Consider the following 18,602-nt stretch of genomic DNA (forward strand, 5'->3'; position numbering starts at 1 on the left):
GACTTTCCACAAACACAGAGTAAAGTGGGTATCAATAGCGCAACCGCGCGTGCAGCCCCTCCGCTGAAACACCGAGAGGGACGATCAGTGAGAGGAAGAGGGAGAGGAGAGGAGTGAGCCGGTGAGAGGGAGCGCAAGATCGCAGACACGGTGGCAGGCAGTGGTGCTGTGAGGGGGACGAGGGAGGGGGGGAGGCAGGGTGAGGGGGGTCTCACAGTGCTCTACAGCGACGTGTGTAAGGCTGGTGCTGGGCTGCGCGAGGCTGAGCGGGGAGTGTGGGGGAGGATGAGGGGGTGGAGGGAGGGAGGGGTGTCCAGAGCGCTCCGAGGTGCAGTGCTGCCGCGCAGCGCTCGGGTCGCTCATCGACTGACTGACAGACAGACACACAGACTCACAACCTCTGTCTGTTTCTCGGTTAAATACACTTATATTTGAGGTTTCTCTTCTTCATTTTTTTTTAAAGTTAGTTTTTGATTCTCTGGACTTAACTCTGCTCAAACTCTGCTCCCCAGCTATATTTGTCTCCCCTTTAAATAATCTGGATCACTCAGTTTCCTCTCTTGACTGAACCGGACAGTTAATGTTTGTCCCTCTGCAAGATCAAATCAACAGTGACAATATTAAAATCGATATTTCATCTAATTCCCTTTAGTTCCCCCCAAAGAAGACTGCTGTTGGCAATAATCTGTGTTTAAATGTAGTTCTTGAAAGTAAAAATGAATGCATATTTGTCTGTGTTTATGTGTGGACACTGTTTCCCATAACCCCTCATCCTCCTGCCTCCCCCCTCGGTCTGCTGTGTCGTTCCCCTGGGTGATTTCCACTGCGCTTTGTGCGCAAAGTGAATGAATTATCCCCCTCCTCACCCTCACTCACTCTCTCTGTCTCCCTCTCTCTCTCCCTCTCCCTCTCTCTCTTTCTCTTTCACCCGTTGGAGAGACTGCTCACCATAAAGCCAATGAAGTCCACCTCTTAACAAAAAGAGGTGGACTGGCAGACACTCTTATAAAGTGCGCACTACAGACAGAGGTTAGTGAGACAGAGGGAGTGAAAGCTGTGGCAAAGTCCTGTCACCAAAATATTCTCAAAGATGAGCACTTCCTTCAAATACAAGTCAGCCTTTTAATCATGTTATAGTTTACAACGCAGTGTTTGCAAACCCTTTGGACAACATTTTTATCCATAGTCTCCCTTAAACCTGAGATCATCTTTAATGAAATTATCTTCTTTGTCACATCCCCTTACTCCAATCCCAAGACTGCAAATTAAGACTCTAGTGGATAAACTATTGACCTACACTATTTTTATTATCTCTAACAAAGCTCTGATAACATCTCTGTGTTTCTACACTTTTAACTACAAGCATTAGAGCACTATTGCTTAAAACTGGCATAATTCAGCACTGAACAATAACAAGGTGCAGCTAATTTATGGTAAGAACAGAAGTACAAAGTGGAGTTTTATCTCAAACTATTACACCTGGAATATTTGGAGAATTAGCCTGAGATGAAGACTGCAAGTGTGTGTTTCTGAGGCGTAATACAAAGTGTGTGTGTGTGTGTGTGTGTGCCAGACTGGAGGAGGAGAAGAGAGGGCTCCTGTCTTCCTCTCCACTACACCCCCCTGCTGGTCACAAGTAGAACTGAACAAAAACACTAACAGCTTCAGAGGAACTTTTTTTCTTATGTTGTAACTCACTTTGAGTCACTGATTGTGAGAAGTCCAGTTGTACTGCTGGTGATTCAAGTAGTTTTGGGGGATTCCAGGCACTAAACAGGGAAACGAGTTGGGAAAACAGTCACTTAAAATGAGTTCTTATAATGAAAAAGAAGGAAATAAAACAATGTGTTGTTACCAATGAAACCTCAGGTCAATCACAGACAAAAGGTGAGGTTAAAATCATGTTTCCCTGTAGTTGACAGGACTCTTAGAGGGGAAAGTATACTGTATTATCAGACTCTCATTATATCCTGAATCTAATGTAGACTAGGCTATAAAGGGGGCTACTGCAATAAAACAATGAAAATGTTAACATCTGCTTATAACCCTAATGTAAAAAGAAACATCTGAAGTTTCAAAAATGCTGATTTCTTCCTCTTACTGATGTCTCTCACCTACAGTTCATCATTTAACATGTGTAAGTTTGTAATGGATCTCACAGTTTGATCTGGTTTCACGCTTTAATATACTGATGTTTAAGGTAACAATAGCGTGGGAAAAGTGAAGAGGCCTGTATGTATGTGTGTGTGCACTGGGTGGTCTCCACACACATGAGGGCCAGCAGCAGCAGTAGCAGTGCCATTAGTGCTGTGTTGTCTTGCTAATAGGCTCAGTTTGGAGTCAATGGGCTGAGTGAGGAAGAGGACCATCCATGTATTAGATCCCTCTCCATTCAAAGTCTAATGGCAGCCTTTAGTCCGGCCCTCTGATGTTTTTTAATGCTGCCTCTGTGTGTCCTGACTAGGAAGCACTTTGATAGCACCTGTTTCACTGCTCAGGCATCTGCACCACTGATTCCCCCACTTTAGAGCTTTGAGACCTGACCAGTGAGGACATGAGAAGAGGGCGGGTGACCAGGAATGTCCCTGAAGCTGAGTGGGGCAGGGATGGCTTTTTTTTTATACATTGAGATTTGAAAAAAGTGATCTAATCATGTGTTTTGAAGATATCTGTCTTTCCTTTCCCCACCAATAAAACATGGTGGGTAAAGGGATTAAGTTTGTGGTGCAGCATGAAAACTTTCTCAGAACTTTAATGCTGTTCTCACCTCACACTCTAAGAGGAAACTGAAGGTTTCTTTTCAAGGCTGTGGAATAACCTGTTGAGGAACTCTGACTTCTTTTAAACACTTCTGAAAATGTGTTTTTATAAAAAGACTGTCATGTTACTTTTCTGTTTAATAATTTGTGTGTTAATACTTCAGATCTTCTTTTCCATAGTGCTTCTTTCTTTTTAAAGTTATTAGTTCGGCCATGTTGCCTTATTAGATGGGACAGCTGAAAAGCGACAGGACATGTGGGGAATAGAGATTGGGGAGGCAGGCAGCAAAGGGTTGAAGCCGGGAGTCAGACCAGTGACTTCTGACTGAGACTTTAGCCTCTGTATATGAGACATGTGCTTTAACCGCTGAGCTAAAGTGCTCCTACAATAATGTCATTTTATAGTTAAGCACATTTTAAAAGGATATCTCTTTTCTTATAATAATTGTGTTAATCGGTTTCTTTTGGAGGTTAAAAAAAGGATCTACTTCTCAAACTCGACTTTCTTGATTGCTTATCTTGTCTCAGCTATCAATACCGACTAAATGAGTTAACAGCCTTGATGATATGACAGTACTCCTGAACCTTTCTGAAGGTCTCTGGGAGCTCTGCCCCCAAAAAAGTTTCCACACATTTCCCTCACAAAAAGTCTTCCATGTTAGAGGAGAGGGTTGTCAGGCAGGGGGTCTTTGGGGACATGACATCTAAAGCATGCTGTAAAAGCCACAGTCTGTTTACTATGCAACGTGAGACAAAGCTACAGAGTCCTACACTGTGAGGACAGTATTTGTATTTAATGTTACGTGCAAACGGACGAATGAATTGACATTTTGTTTGTTCTAATCTTGAAAATGATTCTCCTTCTTTAATTAACTTTGGGTGTTTTGTATTTCATCCTGTTACATGTCGCTCTTTGGGGTTTGCACTGTTGTATGATATAAATGTCATCATCACGCTGCTGGCTTTTGATTTTCCCTCAATATTTCCTGCTGCTCTCTCACATCGCCTCACCTCGACTTCACACCGAAACTGTGTTAAGAGGCAGGAAGGAAAAAGTCAAGGTAAAGATGAGGTGAAAATTTTCACAAATGCAGCTCACCCCAAGTAATTTTAATTCCAAGGAAGATTTTATAGGTTTTGTGCACATGTGAATACAGCTAATGTTGTCATTTGTGTGAACCATCAGACTGGGAAAGTGTCATATGTATATCTCTTTGTGCAGTCATGCACAATTCAAACAAGAATTTAAAATAGTGAATAAAAAGGTGTACATGATAAGGGTAAGAATAACTTTGTTTGTGGAAAGACACTCAGCTTTAACTTGTATGACTTAAATCAAAACAATGCTTTGCTTTCAGAGGGAATGAATTGTAAGTCACAGCTGGGTTTGTTGATACATGTTGCCTAAGGTACTGATGAAACAATAAAATCCATTGAGTCTGATTAGAAAGATGAATCTATGACTGAAGAATTTGGAAGAAATAGAAAGTCATCATTGCTGTGATAACTTGAACACACATTGTGATGTTTGAGAGGTTAGCAGTAGAGATCTGGAGTTCATATTGGAAATGTGTACTTACAAACATTTTCGTCTCCCATGATGGAGCAGGCCAGATGAGCATTTGTTTCAGCAGAAGGTGGGCTGAGCTCAACGTTTTCGCCGGATGACCCTTTGCTTTTTGCAGCAGTGATCTGCATCAGCATCCCCACTGAGGCAATATACAGGTCACATTCAAATAGGGGATACCAAATGTCACAGCGCTTTCGTCTGTCTGTCTGATCATGGCCCTGGAAGAGAATCAAATTATTATTTTTTAAGTACCTGTACATTTCTAAATGTAAAGCATGGACAAAAAGCAATCTTCTCCTGCACCCAAAACTCCCCCCAAGAGGCATGCGATAAGAGTACAGCATTGCGTGCAGACACGGGTTAACATCAGGACTTGTTCTGCTTTCCAGCAGATTTCTTAGCATCCCTCTGCACTGAGTCATGTCCTTGTGTTATGAAACCCCTGACATCTCCTGTGAAATGACAGAGTGATAATGAAAAGCGGAGCCGACAGCAGAGGGGCCGGGGCTGCCCTCTCACTGCTGGCTTCACCTCTGCTTGGCCTGGTTTGTCCTAAGATGTAATCTTACTTTTCAAAACTCTGAAGGAGGAGGGCTGAATGGAGGCGCGCGGAGAGGAGAGGTTGTTAGAGCCGTGTTTGCTTTTGTTTATGTCTCTTGTTTGCTTGGCTTTCAGGCATTCTCCTAAAACTGTAAAACAGCAACTAGTTGGAAAAAGAGTTGCTGTTGTGAAGACATTTCCAGGTTCACATAAAGATGGCTGAACTAAGAGGAAGTCTCCGTCTGTTTAATGGCTTGAACCCATGATCCCTTGATATTTTAAGGCAGCTCAAACTTGACCCTCCGTACCCCCCCGCAACTCAAGTAATACCCTGTTAGGTCCTTTACACCACGTGGGACTTAATTCCTTAAACAAACCATGTTTGAGTGTGATTTACAGCTAATCTGGACAGGCGACGGTCATTTCTATCTTTCCTTTAATAATTTACGATTGGTGGAATTTATAGCGCCGGCTCCCCAGCCGTGAATGCCGCCAAATCCATATGTCTGTAATATAATGAGATTTTAGCGCAGCGAGATTATAAATTATGGTGTGATTTGTTCCCTAGCTGTTTTGTCAGGGCATAGCCTCTGAGTGTGTGTGTGTATGTGGGTGTGTGTATGTGTGTAGCTTGGGGACATGGCTGGCATTTGGCTGCCACGATGCTCTAATTGCTGACGTACACACAGATAGATGGGACCTGATGGTTGGTGTCCCCACTGTAGGGAGGAGGAGGAGGAGAAAGAGGAAAAGAGAGGGATAAAAGGAGGAAAGGAAAAGGGGATTAGCTTACTGTAGGAGATGAAGAAAGTAGGGATAAGAAGGAGGAAAGGAAAGAGGAGCATGGATGGATGGGTATATGGAGAGATCTTGTCTTGTAGAGGGAGACGCAGCTGCCAGCGGCTACACGGCCAGGCGGTTAACCACAGAGAAAGAGGCACGTTTAGAGAAAGGAAAGCAGAGAGACAGAGAGAGGAGCGACAGAGACTCGGTCACATTCATCTCCTCTCAGATCCGTTGCTCCAGGGAGCTGTTGGAAAATGAAGAATTACATGGCCCTGATCAGATTACATTACAGAACAAGTGATTACATGCATTTGACTCTTGTACAAAAGAAGAAGGCGAAAAAAATGAAGGAATGGAGAGGAAACATGCATGATCTGATTAATTATGTAATTATGTGGTATTTGTTCTGGCTGTGATACATGGGCAGCGTTGTGAGGGGAAGTGGATGGGTAATTTCATCTATGTTTCACTGCATGCCGTCTAAAGCTGCTGTAGTGTAAATGTTGATTCTGTGCCACTCGTCACTTCCAGACCTGACTCTCCCTGACTTTAAAACATCCTCAGACCTGGTGGATATCTACATTAGCTCTATACAAGATACATACAAACATATTGTTGCAGATATAAACCGACAACTCTGAAATGATGTTGAGAGAAGAAGAAAGAATGTTAAAATCATCAACCAGCAATCCTAGATAAGTACCTTTCCTATTGAACAAGTCCTCATATCCACATGGTTGTACATGGGCTAATATATGCAAAACATGGTTAGCACAAACTGTGGTGCTGAAAAAAAGAAGCAAATATGGAAGTGCAAAGAACTGCAGTTCCTTGAGTGTTTACTTCAGGCTCTGCCAAGGAGACTCTCCTACAGTCGATATCAGAGCTGGACTTTAATGGTCCTCCAGTTTCTGGAGTTTTGAAAGTGGAAAAGTTGTCTCATTCTTGGTTGATAAAGGATTTCAGCCTCTCAACAGTTCAGAGTTTCCTCCTTATCATGTGTTTTTTTTCAAAATGCACCAAATGTATTCGATAGGTGACAAGTCAGGCAGGCAGGTTTAGCAGCCGGATTCTTCTACTACAGAGCCATGCTGCTAACACGTATAGAATAGTTTGGCATCATCTTTCTGAGAAACACAAGGTCTTCCCTGAGAAAGGCATTATCTGGATGGCACATATGTTGCTCTAAAATATGTACATATTGTTCAGCATTAATGGGAGCCTTCCTTGATGTGTAAGATGCCCATGCCATCATGGGTGCTGGCTTCTGAACTGTACGCTGATAACAACCCAGGTGGTCCCTCCCTCTGCTTTAGATTGGAGGACACGGCGTCCATGATTTCCAAAAGAATGTCAAATTTTGAATCATCAGACCACCAGAAAATCTCCCCTTCCTCAGTTCATCTTAAACGGGCCCAGATAGGTCGCTGGGTTATAGATGATAATTGCAGATCAGGCTCAATTACAAAAACTACTCAATTAATTAAGGAGGGAAAAAAACACGACTGGAGTTTCAAGTATTCTGGTTATTGTTATAACATAAAGCATTAAGTCTAAAAAGTAATTTTCCATGACACAGTGAGGTGTCAATAGGATCAACATATAGGACTGAAATTGGGGGATTTTCCTTTTTGCAATTCTAAGCATTCTGAACTCTGCATCCATTGTTTTAAATAACAAATCTGTACCCCAGCCAATGACAAAAAAAAAACAATATCAAAAAATCTGGGAACAACACCAGCGCCAAAATAAGGGTTGGAATATTGTGTTGGCTTCAACAGCGGGAACGATCAGAGTGTGTTTCCGCTGTGGTCGCTCCGTCATCTTCAAACATCTGCAGGGAGTGACTTGTTATTTGCTCTGAGCTGTCTGCATGGTTTGGCTTTTTGATTAGAGAGAGACAGAAAGAAAGAGAGCAGGAGACACAGGGAGAGAGACAGTCTTCAGGCACATGTCAAGCAATGTCACAGATAATCACACATCGCCTTAAAATAGCTATGAAAATGACAGTGTTGGGGGGGGGGTTGTTGGGGGGGTTTGGGTGGGGGGCGTGAGAGATGCATCAGAGCACATACAGCGTAATTAAAGACCAGATAAAGTTAATTTCTGACAACTCCCCCAGGGAACATTTATCAAGGGCAACATATACAAAAAAACATCTTATCTGTGAAAATAAGAGAGCAGCCGGGGGGGTTACACAAGTATCTAACATACATCTGCTTTGTTCTCTGAAACAGAGATAAATGTGTGTGCGTGTGCGTGTGCATGTGCGTGCGCGTGTGCATGTGCGTGTGTGTATGTGTGTGTGTATGGGGGGGTTACAGTGACAGAAAGAGAGAGTAATTTCCTCAGTCAGTCAGGTGAAGATGGTGAAGTGGCCTCCTTCTATCATCATCTAACCAGTAAAACCATCCTATTTCATAGTCCAAGTAATCTCCATATTGCTGCTCTCTGAAACTGTCCATGCTGCTGCTGCAATAAGTATTCTTTCCTTTTTAAATCCATCCATTTGTTTAAATGTATATCTGTTTCTTGGCTCTGGCTAAAAAAAAAGCATGTTTGTCAGAGCCAAAAAATGACTTTCCACAGCTGATGTGAGCCAAAGGAGCAGCAATTGTACATTTAAGTGATGACATGAAACACAAACAAGCAACACATTTTTTTTTTAGTGTCCAAGGTTACCCACTATAAACTATGTCCTCAAAGACTCAACATAGCAGGGCGCAGACTTGGCTTAATGGTTGAATTGCGCGCCTGTGTGGCGGACGGCCTAGGTTCGGTCTAGCCTGTGGTCCCTTTCCCACTCTCTCCCAGTTTTCCTACTCCATCCACTGTCCTCTTCTCTCTAAATAAAGGTGTAAAAGCCCCCCCAAAAATATATATATAAAAAGACTCAACATAACAGATGGTTTGGTCAATTGTTTTTTAAATACTTTGATCAACAGGTTTAATCTCCCACTGTTGGACTATCAGTATCATCTTACTGCATTCCTAGTGCAACTATCTCACTGGCTTTCAGACAAGAGTTGCTGGTTTTCTTTTAGTAATGAAGGAACTCTTGTGATTGTCATAGAAGACAGATTGTTTTTAGCTTTGGCTTCAACATACAACAGTGCTGAAAGTCACTTACCAGGTACTAACCGCAGCACACTGGGAACAACTGCTTTCAGAACAACAATGTGAATTTTAGGTTTTGACGTGTAGCACAGCTTTGAAGCGGTTCTGGGTTGTCTGATTATCCTCTCATATTCAAAATAAGAAACTGTGCTTCAGACACATTTTTTTCCATCTAAAAGGAAGCTGCATCCTACATACTGGTATGACCCAAATACTAGTATAGAATGCACTCAGAGGTGTTTAATTCTGTACTGGTATTTTACCCAGAAGATGGTGCTCCATGAAGCATGCAGCTGCATCACTGAGCAAAGCATGCTGGATACGTAGCGACGCAGATCAGGCCAGCTGCAACACTTTTCAATGGCGCAGTGGGCGGCACAACTGTATACAACACTGAACCAAACAGGACCAAAGCACAAGACTCCAGGTGAGATCAGAGTTCAAAGTCTGTTTAAGCAGAGAATAAGTCCATATACAGGGGATCCAATCAGTGCAGGCAGAGGTATCAGAAAACATGAGGCTAAAAGCAGAGTCAAAATACCTGAAACTGGTCAAACACCAAAAACCAAACATGAAGAAGAATGCTGGAGCGCTGACACAGAGGTACAAGATGAACTGGCACAGAAAGGAGGGGACACTGAGACTGTTTACACTTTAGGGGTGCAGACACAGGTGAGACACTTTGGGGTAATCACAGACGTGAGACAAAAAAAAGGAACATATATCCTTAACGTACTTTAGAAATAATAGACGACAGATCAACTCTGTGTGTGTTGATACCAGACTAAATGTCTGCAGAGATAGAACTCCAGAGTATTTGGATTTAGTAAAGGGGCATTTTATTGCTTACGATGTTTCTTGTTTCCATTCCTTCTTCAAAACTGACAGTTTGACTTTAAACATAAATATTTACTGACTGTTTGGATCTTAACTTTTTGAAATAATGACTATTTTCAGCTGAATCATTTTCTATAAAAGCTTCAGTGTCAGGCTGTCATTTAAGTCTGAAAAAACATTTTAAAATACAAATGACTGAACAAACAAACAGCCCAGAGTTTTTTTATTTTTCACCTCTTGTATTTCTTGTTGGACTGGTCCGCCCATCTACTCCATATAGGCGGCAGACGCAGAAGCAGGTAGTTAAGCTAAAAATAATGTTTATTCCTGCAGACGTTTAATGGTCCGTCAAATGGGATAACAAGGACGGCTGATTTGTGGGTCTTTCTCTGCAATTACCCAGCCTTCCCACTTCCTCCCTGTTTAAATTAAACAAGCCATTGATTTTATGCTGAATATTATTGTGCCATATTCCTCAAGAGTGCTTTTCATAGAGATATGGAGTGATTGGACTCAGACTCTCACAAAAAAGGGGACTGGTGTATAAAGACTGAAGCAAAGCAGGAGAAGAAAAGCAGATGGGGGATTGGGTCCATGATTTTTCAAATATCTCAATGAAAATTAACATTTTGTACTGATTAACATTAATGGTTAATCTGGCCAATCTTTAGATCCTGAACACACAGAAGGACTGAGAGACTGACAAAAACACGGACACAGAAAATCATATCTTACTCTTAATGCAGATTATCTGTTCACATGATTTGCATAAACTATAATTTGATATTGATCTGTTTTTTTTATAACAACTGAGAAATCAAATCATTTTCCTGAGTAGAAGCATGTTTCTAAACATCTGTTTAGTTTGTGGACCAAATACAACAGATACACCTTCAAGACAACACTGTGTGTGACTTATGAAATAATATGCAAATGCAGTTTTAATCTGACATCACTGAGTGTGTACAGAGAGCATGGCTTGCGCTAACACTGCCTAGCTTGCTTGAAGGCTGGCCCACCACATGTCTTATGAAACAGATTTTGAAAATGTGATAGACCGAACACATGACGAGAAACTATATAAACATGTTTAACAGTTCCTTTAGTGTGAGGAGAGCAAAGATATGACAAACACAGCACACCATGCACGAGCAGATTCTATTCACAATGTCGCGAGACACAAAGGGGGGGTCGTGAGATGTCTGCCAGAATGTCTTTTTTTTTTAAAGTTATCTAAAACGTTTATTATTATTTATTTCTGTGTATTTACCTTGTTTTCTTATGTGTATCTTCCTTTTTGTTTGTACTATTTATTTTTATTATTATTATTATTATAATTATTTCTTTGTTATTATTTTTTGTATGTATTTTTTTCTTCTTCTCTTTGTTGGTTTTGTATTACTTATATGTAATTTGTTCACTTGTGGTAAACAAAGTACAAAAAGAAATGCAATAAAAAAAGTTGAATGACAAAAGTTAGCTAAAAATAGTACATTTTAAAGAAGAAAGAAAGGTACTTTATTAATTAAATTTTTTCACTCGTGCTATTTTTGGACATGCTACACATATAGTTTTTTTGTTATATACATACAATCATGCACACACATGCAGTGAACATGCTTGGGGAGAGATGTCAGAGTGAGGATACTGCCATCAACCAGCACACCCTGAGCAGTTGGGGGTTCAGTGCCTTGCTCAAGAGCACCTCGGCAGTGCCCAGGTAAGTGAACCAGCACCTCTCCAGCCACCAGTCCACTTGCCAAACTGGGACTCGAACCAGCGACCCCTCGGTTCCCAAGCCAGGTCCCTATGGGCTGAGCTACTGCCGCCCTAAAACTCATTATAGTAAAAAATATCAACAAAATAGTAGCAAAACTTGAAAGAAAACCTTGAAAATAGAAAATATAATGAGATTTCTGCCTCTCTTTGTTGCCAGATGACTCCCAAGTTTAGGGTTAGTGAACAGTTAATTATCAAAAGCATCAGTAACAGCAGGTTAATTCATAACGGCACAGGAAACACAGCCGCATGCTCATATAGGTAGACTAATTTTCTGCAGACCAGCTAAATTAAGCCACAATAAATCACTTTGAGGGACAGTGGGGGTCCAGGTCTTTGGCACCTATATTTTGGGGGTCCCGGGCTGAAAAGTTTCGGAACCCCTGCTCTAGATTATAGACCTTCCTACTTATTTGAATGTTTTTGTGGAAGCTGTTGGTGCATTTCAGCACTCAACTACCATTACATTGTAGAGAGCTGCCATTGCATCAGATATGCAAGGGTGGGTGTGGAGTTTCATATATTGAAAAAACCTGACCTGTCTGACAGGATTCAGAATACAGGCATTGCACCTTAAGTGATGCACGTTGTTATTCTAGTAAAGAATAACTCTTGTCCTGCACACTGCAGGAGTCTGCAGACAGCAACACTCTGAACAGCCAGTACATTTTGATTTCTCTTCCACTGTGTTAGTCACACTTGTACAGGGCGATTACTTTCATTGTTGTGTTTGAAGGAAAAATGAGATCACCTTTGACAGGTTCATCATGGACGCCTTCTAGAGGCTGTTTGCCTGACTTGGCGTCCTGACAGTCGGCGAGTTTATCAGCCATGTGTTTTCAACCAAAACACAGAACTGTGTTACCCAAGGTCTCTAAGCACATGCACACAGCAGACAGCGCAGTCACTAAGGACTGAAGATTACACAGAGAAGTCAAGTGATGAATTCAAGTGGCCAGAAGAAATATCAATTCATTTAGGACCAGTGAGCAGCAAGCCAGCTGTCAGAGAGCGAGGGAGAGAGAGATCAAGAGGGCTTACCCCCGATATGACAGATGCATTAGAGACGAGAGAAAGACAGTTAATTTTGTGTGTGTGTGTGTGTATGTGTATGTGTGTGTGTGTGTGTGTTCCGCAGCAGTAAGTCTGTGTTGCAGACACTGAAAAGAGCACCAGTCAAGTGGTTAAACCTCTCCTTTGTGTTAGAGAATAACAGAGTATAACAAGTGACCATGGTGAGCTCAGTATGTGTGTCTCTTCAAGTTTATAGATAAAACCAAGTCAATGTTAATACTGATATAAACACAACCGTGTGGCAGTGTGCTTACACTCATTACAGATGTCCTATTGTTTGGTGTTTATCTTGTTTCCTAGCTCACGTGAAACTGGCACATTTTAATTATTGGATGTGATGTCCAGACAAATTGTCAGTAAAGCTATGGCGTATTTAAAAATGACCAAAGTGAGAGCTGAGAGAAAGAAAGAGGTGGTGAGCAGATGTTTTTTCTTGGTGTATCAGCTCTGCCTAAAACATGCTAAAACATGATTTTACATTGCATTATGACATGGTGGAAGCACAAGAGGCCCACTGTGTAAACTAACAGCAGGAGCTTCACACACTCAGACACACATCCCTGTAACATCTTGCTGGCTCATTGTCAGTGATGTTTCACTTCTGTTACTACCTTTGATATGGGCTCAGCTGGGAGAACTTTGCCCAACCATTGTCTTCTGTGAAAAGGTGCTGACATCCAGTCAAGTCTTTTGATCAGATTTACTCCTGACTGGTGCAACCAGCCCATGAAGAAGGATCTGATTAAAGTTATGTTACATCACATTACACCTCCTTGTGCTGAAAGGAGCCAGTTCACTTAGTTTTGGTATTTGATCAGGATGCCTCATGAAGAGCTTACCTGTAGAAGTATTATAGGTGAATCTGACTGGAAGGAGGCATGGCACCTGCTGACAAAGACCTCAAGGACTTGGCAGAGTTGATAGATGTCTGGGGTGTTATTCTCTGCCTCCCATTGCAATGGCTCCAACCTGGACATAAAAGAAACCAAGGCTAATTTGAAAATGAGACAGTTGATTCATTCTGAATTATTACATGGCTGTGTTAAATACTTGATTCTGATCTGCGTCCAAAGGTCTCGTATCTGTACTAATTCAGCTCTCCTTCTCAGAGCTTTGCAGTTGACCCAGCTTTAAACACAAATGAGGCAAACGTCAACCTTTAACATTGTTGCTATTATCACTACTGTTTATGATGTCAGTTCCCTTGTGGAGATCATCAACTTAAAGTTTCTCTCATCGACTCTGCTGCTGTTGACTGGATTGCAGGACAGGATCCAGTATTTTAAAATATCCTCTGTGTCGTTCAGCGCACTGATTTAAAATGCAAACGGACACTAACATTTTTGCCACAGTGTCAACAGGCAGAGGTAATATGTGGATTGATTTGATATCACGTGTGTTATCAGGTTCCAAGCATTGCTTCTGCTGATTAAGATTACTTACCATTGCTATGAAGTTTTGACCAATCAGGATCAAGTATCTAACACAGCATGATTCTCAATAACAGACCATTGCTATGTGACTCAGATCTCAAAAACTGGATGACTAACTACAATCGCATCGATCCATAGAAAGACGTCCAGTGGATCCAGGCCAGTCTGTTTATGTAACGAGGTGAGGTAACAAAAACAGCAATGAAAAAGAAATAAGAGACAAAAGGAGCTGTAAGCTTCAACAGGAATCTACAAATTTGAAGGTGACACATGAAGCCAAGACTGAAGTGGAGACAGTACAAGAGCGTTTAAAGATGGTGGATGGAAAAGGACGTGATAGGCTCTGACAGAGGCGAGGCAGAAAACATCAATCATTTCGGTCACTGATTCATACACAACCATTGTAAATGTTTGGTTTAATGCAACAATAGCAGAAATAATCTAAAATCAACTTTAAACCAGAAGATATAAAACCATTTCTAATTCAGTAAAATGATTTTAGAGTTAGTATTTGTTTAAATGTATTGATTTCTAAAGTAAACAGCCTTGTTATAAGATGTTAATGTATAGAAAGCAGGTTTTCATTTGGCTAGAATAACCCAATTGCTTTATATCATCCCTTCCTTATACATCCATGCAGCAACCATGTTGTAGATTACACCTCATTGAGCCCATTGGCATGCACTGTATGTAAGTTAATCCATATTTTATTGATCTTCACCCATGTTTATAGCATTCATACGTATCAAGCCATAGTCTCACCCATGTTTTATAGTTTACATATTGTCATTGTAGTAAACATGTTTGTCCATAAAGGCCTTGTGATTGAAATAATAATAAAATCAGAGCAGCATTACCTGTAATGAAAATGGTGCTGCTTATGGCTAAATCAATATTCATGTATATATTAGGCCAATATTTTGAGAGGCAATTACAGCTATAGTGAAACGCTGTCATTGTGTTTGAAACAAAATGACTTGGCAGTGTGGGACATTTTGATGAGGCCTCTTCAAGGTGATCTGGGGACATTTTTAAGTGTCACTTCTCCCTCCTCTCTGCCCGTCTCTCTCGTTTCTTAGACAGTAGAGAAGAAGTGTGCAGATGTTGAAGTGTGCTGACATGTCCTTGTGGAGGGATTTCAACCATGATGCTAATAACAATAATTAGCTCCTAAGTGTTTGTGGAGGGGGGAGGCAGAGACATGAATATTCTCTCCCTGTGTGTGTGTGAGTGTGTGTTATGGGACAAATGGCTTCCCCATGTCTTTTTAAAAGGACAAATTAGCTGTAATTGCTTGTTTAAGGGGTCTGAGGATGAAGGCAGCTTTTTGCTACTTCATTATGCTGTCTTTAACTCCAAGATCTCACACACACAAACACACACACACACACACACACACACACACACACACACACACACACACACGCAGTTAGACCATTGAATCTATTAACAACATAATATTGTGACTTTTTATGAGCAACAAAGCAATTAAACTGAATCGTACATTTACTTCATCAGGGAAATTGCAGTTTTAAAAGAATAGCAACATAAACAGCACTGAATGACTGTTTATGAGGAAAACTACAGTACTTTCACAATCATTTGGAGGTGAAAATGTTGAGCTAGAAAGAAAAGAATCCTCCTCTGTTAATTGAAATACATTAAGATTAATATATTTAATCTTTACTAGAAGTGAATACGTAGGAACTAAATCCATACACCACTTAAAGCAATCAAGGGGAGGAAATTTCCCGTTGTGCAAAGACAGACTCTCCCATCAGCTTTGATTAGTGTTACAGTCCGTCTTTCTCGGCCGTTAGATATTTGAGAAATTATTATTAATAACAAAATAATTTCCACAGATTAACCCCATTCTGGCTTTCTGGGTGATCTCTCGGCCTTTAGGAAATTGATCTGGGAAAAGATTGATGGCTCTCCTGCTGTTTTAAAACGTTTGTCCTTGCTGCTCTGTTTTTTTCTCTTTGTCTTCTCTCGTAGTGGAGTTAGGTTTCCAGACGTCTGTTTAATGATGCAGATGTATCTTTGAATGTGACATTGAAACAAACTCAAGGTAAATTTGATCCCTGTTTTGATAGATTCTTTCTCTGCTAAACACAGCATGTTCAACAAACTCTGTTATGTATTATTAGCTTTTTAAAAAACAGCTAAAGTGTGACGTTAATATGATGAAATTCTTAGCGTATCAATGAAGCCTTCAGCCATTGTCACCAATATGTTCTCTTATTTTCTACTCTCCTTTCTCCTCATAAAACAAGTCACCATTTTCTTGATGTTACTCGTGGATTGGAACTCCACGTTTCAGTAAATCTCTACCACCTAGGGGCCACCAGAGGATGACTTTCCTAGGCAGGGGGAGCCTGCAACTGCTACCAACAGGACACTGATACCCAAGCTTCTAGCACCAGGGTTGGAGTGGAGGATTGAGGTGGACCTGGGCAGACAACTCCACTTTCCAGCAGAAATCTGCAGCACCACCCTTCGGCCAGACCTGGTCCTATGGTCCTCGGCAGGAAAATCTGCCCTCCTTGTGGAGATCACAGTGCCATGGGAGGAGGGGTTGGAGGCTGCCCACAAGAGAAAGAGGGCAAAGCATGCTGATTTGGTGGCAGAGTGCAGGGAAGGAGGATGGAGCGTAAAGCTCTACCCAGTGGAGGTGGGGGCTAGAGGCTTTGTGGGAGCTTCAACAGCACGGCAACTCAAAGACTTGGGGTGTCGGGGAGCTAGGCTGCACAAGGCAACAAGGGAGTTCACAGAGGAGGCCGAAGTCAGGCCAGCAGATTTAAATTCACTGATTTTCTTTGTTTTTTTTGTACTTGTAGTCATTTTTTTTACTGACTAAATAAGTGTTTCTGTCTGAGGCAGTACATATCATAGCTTCCTTGTAGGAACTCTGGCCTGCATTCCCCAATGGGAGTTGCGCTTCTGTATGTAGTGGACCTATTCTTGATAAGCAACTCAACCCCACTTTAAAAAAACACAAACTACCCCTTTAATAATGATAAATATTTCTAAAAGGCAGACTTTCAGACACGTAATAATAAGTTATTATTGTGTTCTTGACATCCTCATATTCTCCCCTTAAGTCTTCTCCCTTTAGCCTTCGGAACAAATTGAGCTCTGCAGGTCAGTGAAGTGTCCCTGGCTCTGAGGCAGGAGAAAGGCAGTTTTTGGATGTGCTGCCATCACTGTAAGTGTGTTGAGCTAATAGATGACAAAAACATTGAACAGCAGCAGAAGTTTCCCTCATTATCCACAGGAGAAGAAATCTGCTATTACCTTGTTTTAAAGCTAAAAAAGGATTCCATTGTAAAGTGGAGGGGATGTCAGAGAAGGGGAAAGATGAGTAGTGTTAATGTACAGCATCATTTTAATGAGGAATGAGTTATGCTGCGTTCATGTGCTCATCGGAAGGTCTAACATTCTCAGTCTGGAAGTTGTTTTGGTGGAGAATTGCTGCACGACACGGACACATCAACGCTTAAGTATGTGGTGCTCATGTCCGCATCAGCCCATATTGTGTATGAGCGACACAGAAGTATAAACCAGCCTTGAGGGAACTTGCAAATTTCCAAGTCAGTAATCCATTTTTTAGGCTGAATATATGACTGAATATAGGGTTGATAATGAGACCATGTTTTCTTCTTCACTTTTCAACACTTACTGTGCCATTACTACAAATATCTGTAAAACAACCAGAGTCCACCAAATAGATTTATCAATGATTTTTACCACATTAATGATAAAAAAGCATGTTGGTAAGTGACTTACATAAATGCTACTAGCAGTAGAGATACGTTGGCAATCAATCTGTCCATTTAAACCATTTGTAGCACTGGCATAAGCAGAAACCAGTGGAGCCATGGCCCTCTGGGGTAGTTCCAGTAAGTGCCTCACATATGGGCTGTACCCCAAACACTACCAGCATCTAAGGCCTTAAAAGATCCTCATCTTCAAAGGTCACGGGGGTCAACCAGACCCTTTAAAAACATAAATCCCAGTGCCCCATGGGAAATGGAGTACCCAGTACCTCCCTACCTTGTAGTTGAAGAATTGTAAATGTTGACAGAGAGGATCTCAGTTAGTCACCTCAGTGACTGCAGGGTCACTGCAGAGGATTTCCATTTCCTTTAACAGCCTGAATGAGCTCTGGACAAACACGAGCAGATGGACGGATGAATGTGGAGTTAAAGAGGGACAGAGAGAGAGCATCCTTATTTATTGTTCATGCATTTTTAAACAGCAGAGCAATGGGGTCAAATGAGTAAACAGGACTTAACCTGAGGGCAAGAGGAACAGAAGAAATGAGGAAGGAGTAAAGGAGAGACAGATAAATTGGATACATCAGTGTTGATGGACAGAGAAGGAGTGATAAATGTCATGACTGGTTTACATATTTTGATATTTAGGTAGATACAGCTGCATACCAACGGGGTAGAATTTGCAAAACAAATTAGTTTGGGTAATCAACTTCTGTGTCCCAGTGTTGATATTTTCAGTCTTTATCATTTTAAAAGCTTCTCTCTTCCTCTTCATGTTGCATCTTTGTAACTATGACCTTACTGCATAAAGCACCCTGGTGTGACACCAGTGTATTTAGGGGGTAAAAGGGTTAAACTGAGCCCTGCAGGTGTCTTGACCTCTGACCTCTGACCCTCACACACACACATGCACATCTTCACACACAGC

At 41.4% G+C, this 18,602-nt stretch overlaps 1 protein-coding gene across 1 annotated transcript in view; it reads right to left on the reverse strand.

The window, feature by feature from the left end:
* LOC117826689 (E3 ubiquitin-protein ligase Rnf220-like) overlaps positions 1-18,602 on the reverse strand; it is a 308,612-nt gene that overhangs the window by 174,150 nt on the left and 115,860 nt on the right. Inside the window, exons 5-7 of the mRNA XM_034702943.1 lie at positions 13,302-13,431; positions 4,340-4,547; positions 1,699-1,769 (exon numbers count right to left, since the gene is read on the reverse strand). The gene's annotated coding sequence lies outside the window, so the exon portion shown is untranslated. The remainder of the gene's footprint in view (positions 1-1,698; positions 1,770-4,339; positions 4,548-13,301; positions 13,432-18,602) is intronic.

Source organism: Notolabrus celidotus, chromosome 15 (assembly GCF_009762535.1).
Source record: "Notolabrus celidotus isolate fNotCel1 chromosome 15, fNotCel1.pri, whole genome shotgun sequence".
Classification (NCBI taxonomy): domain Eukaryota; kingdom Metazoa; phylum Chordata; class Actinopteri; order Labriformes; family Labridae; genus Notolabrus; species Notolabrus celidotus.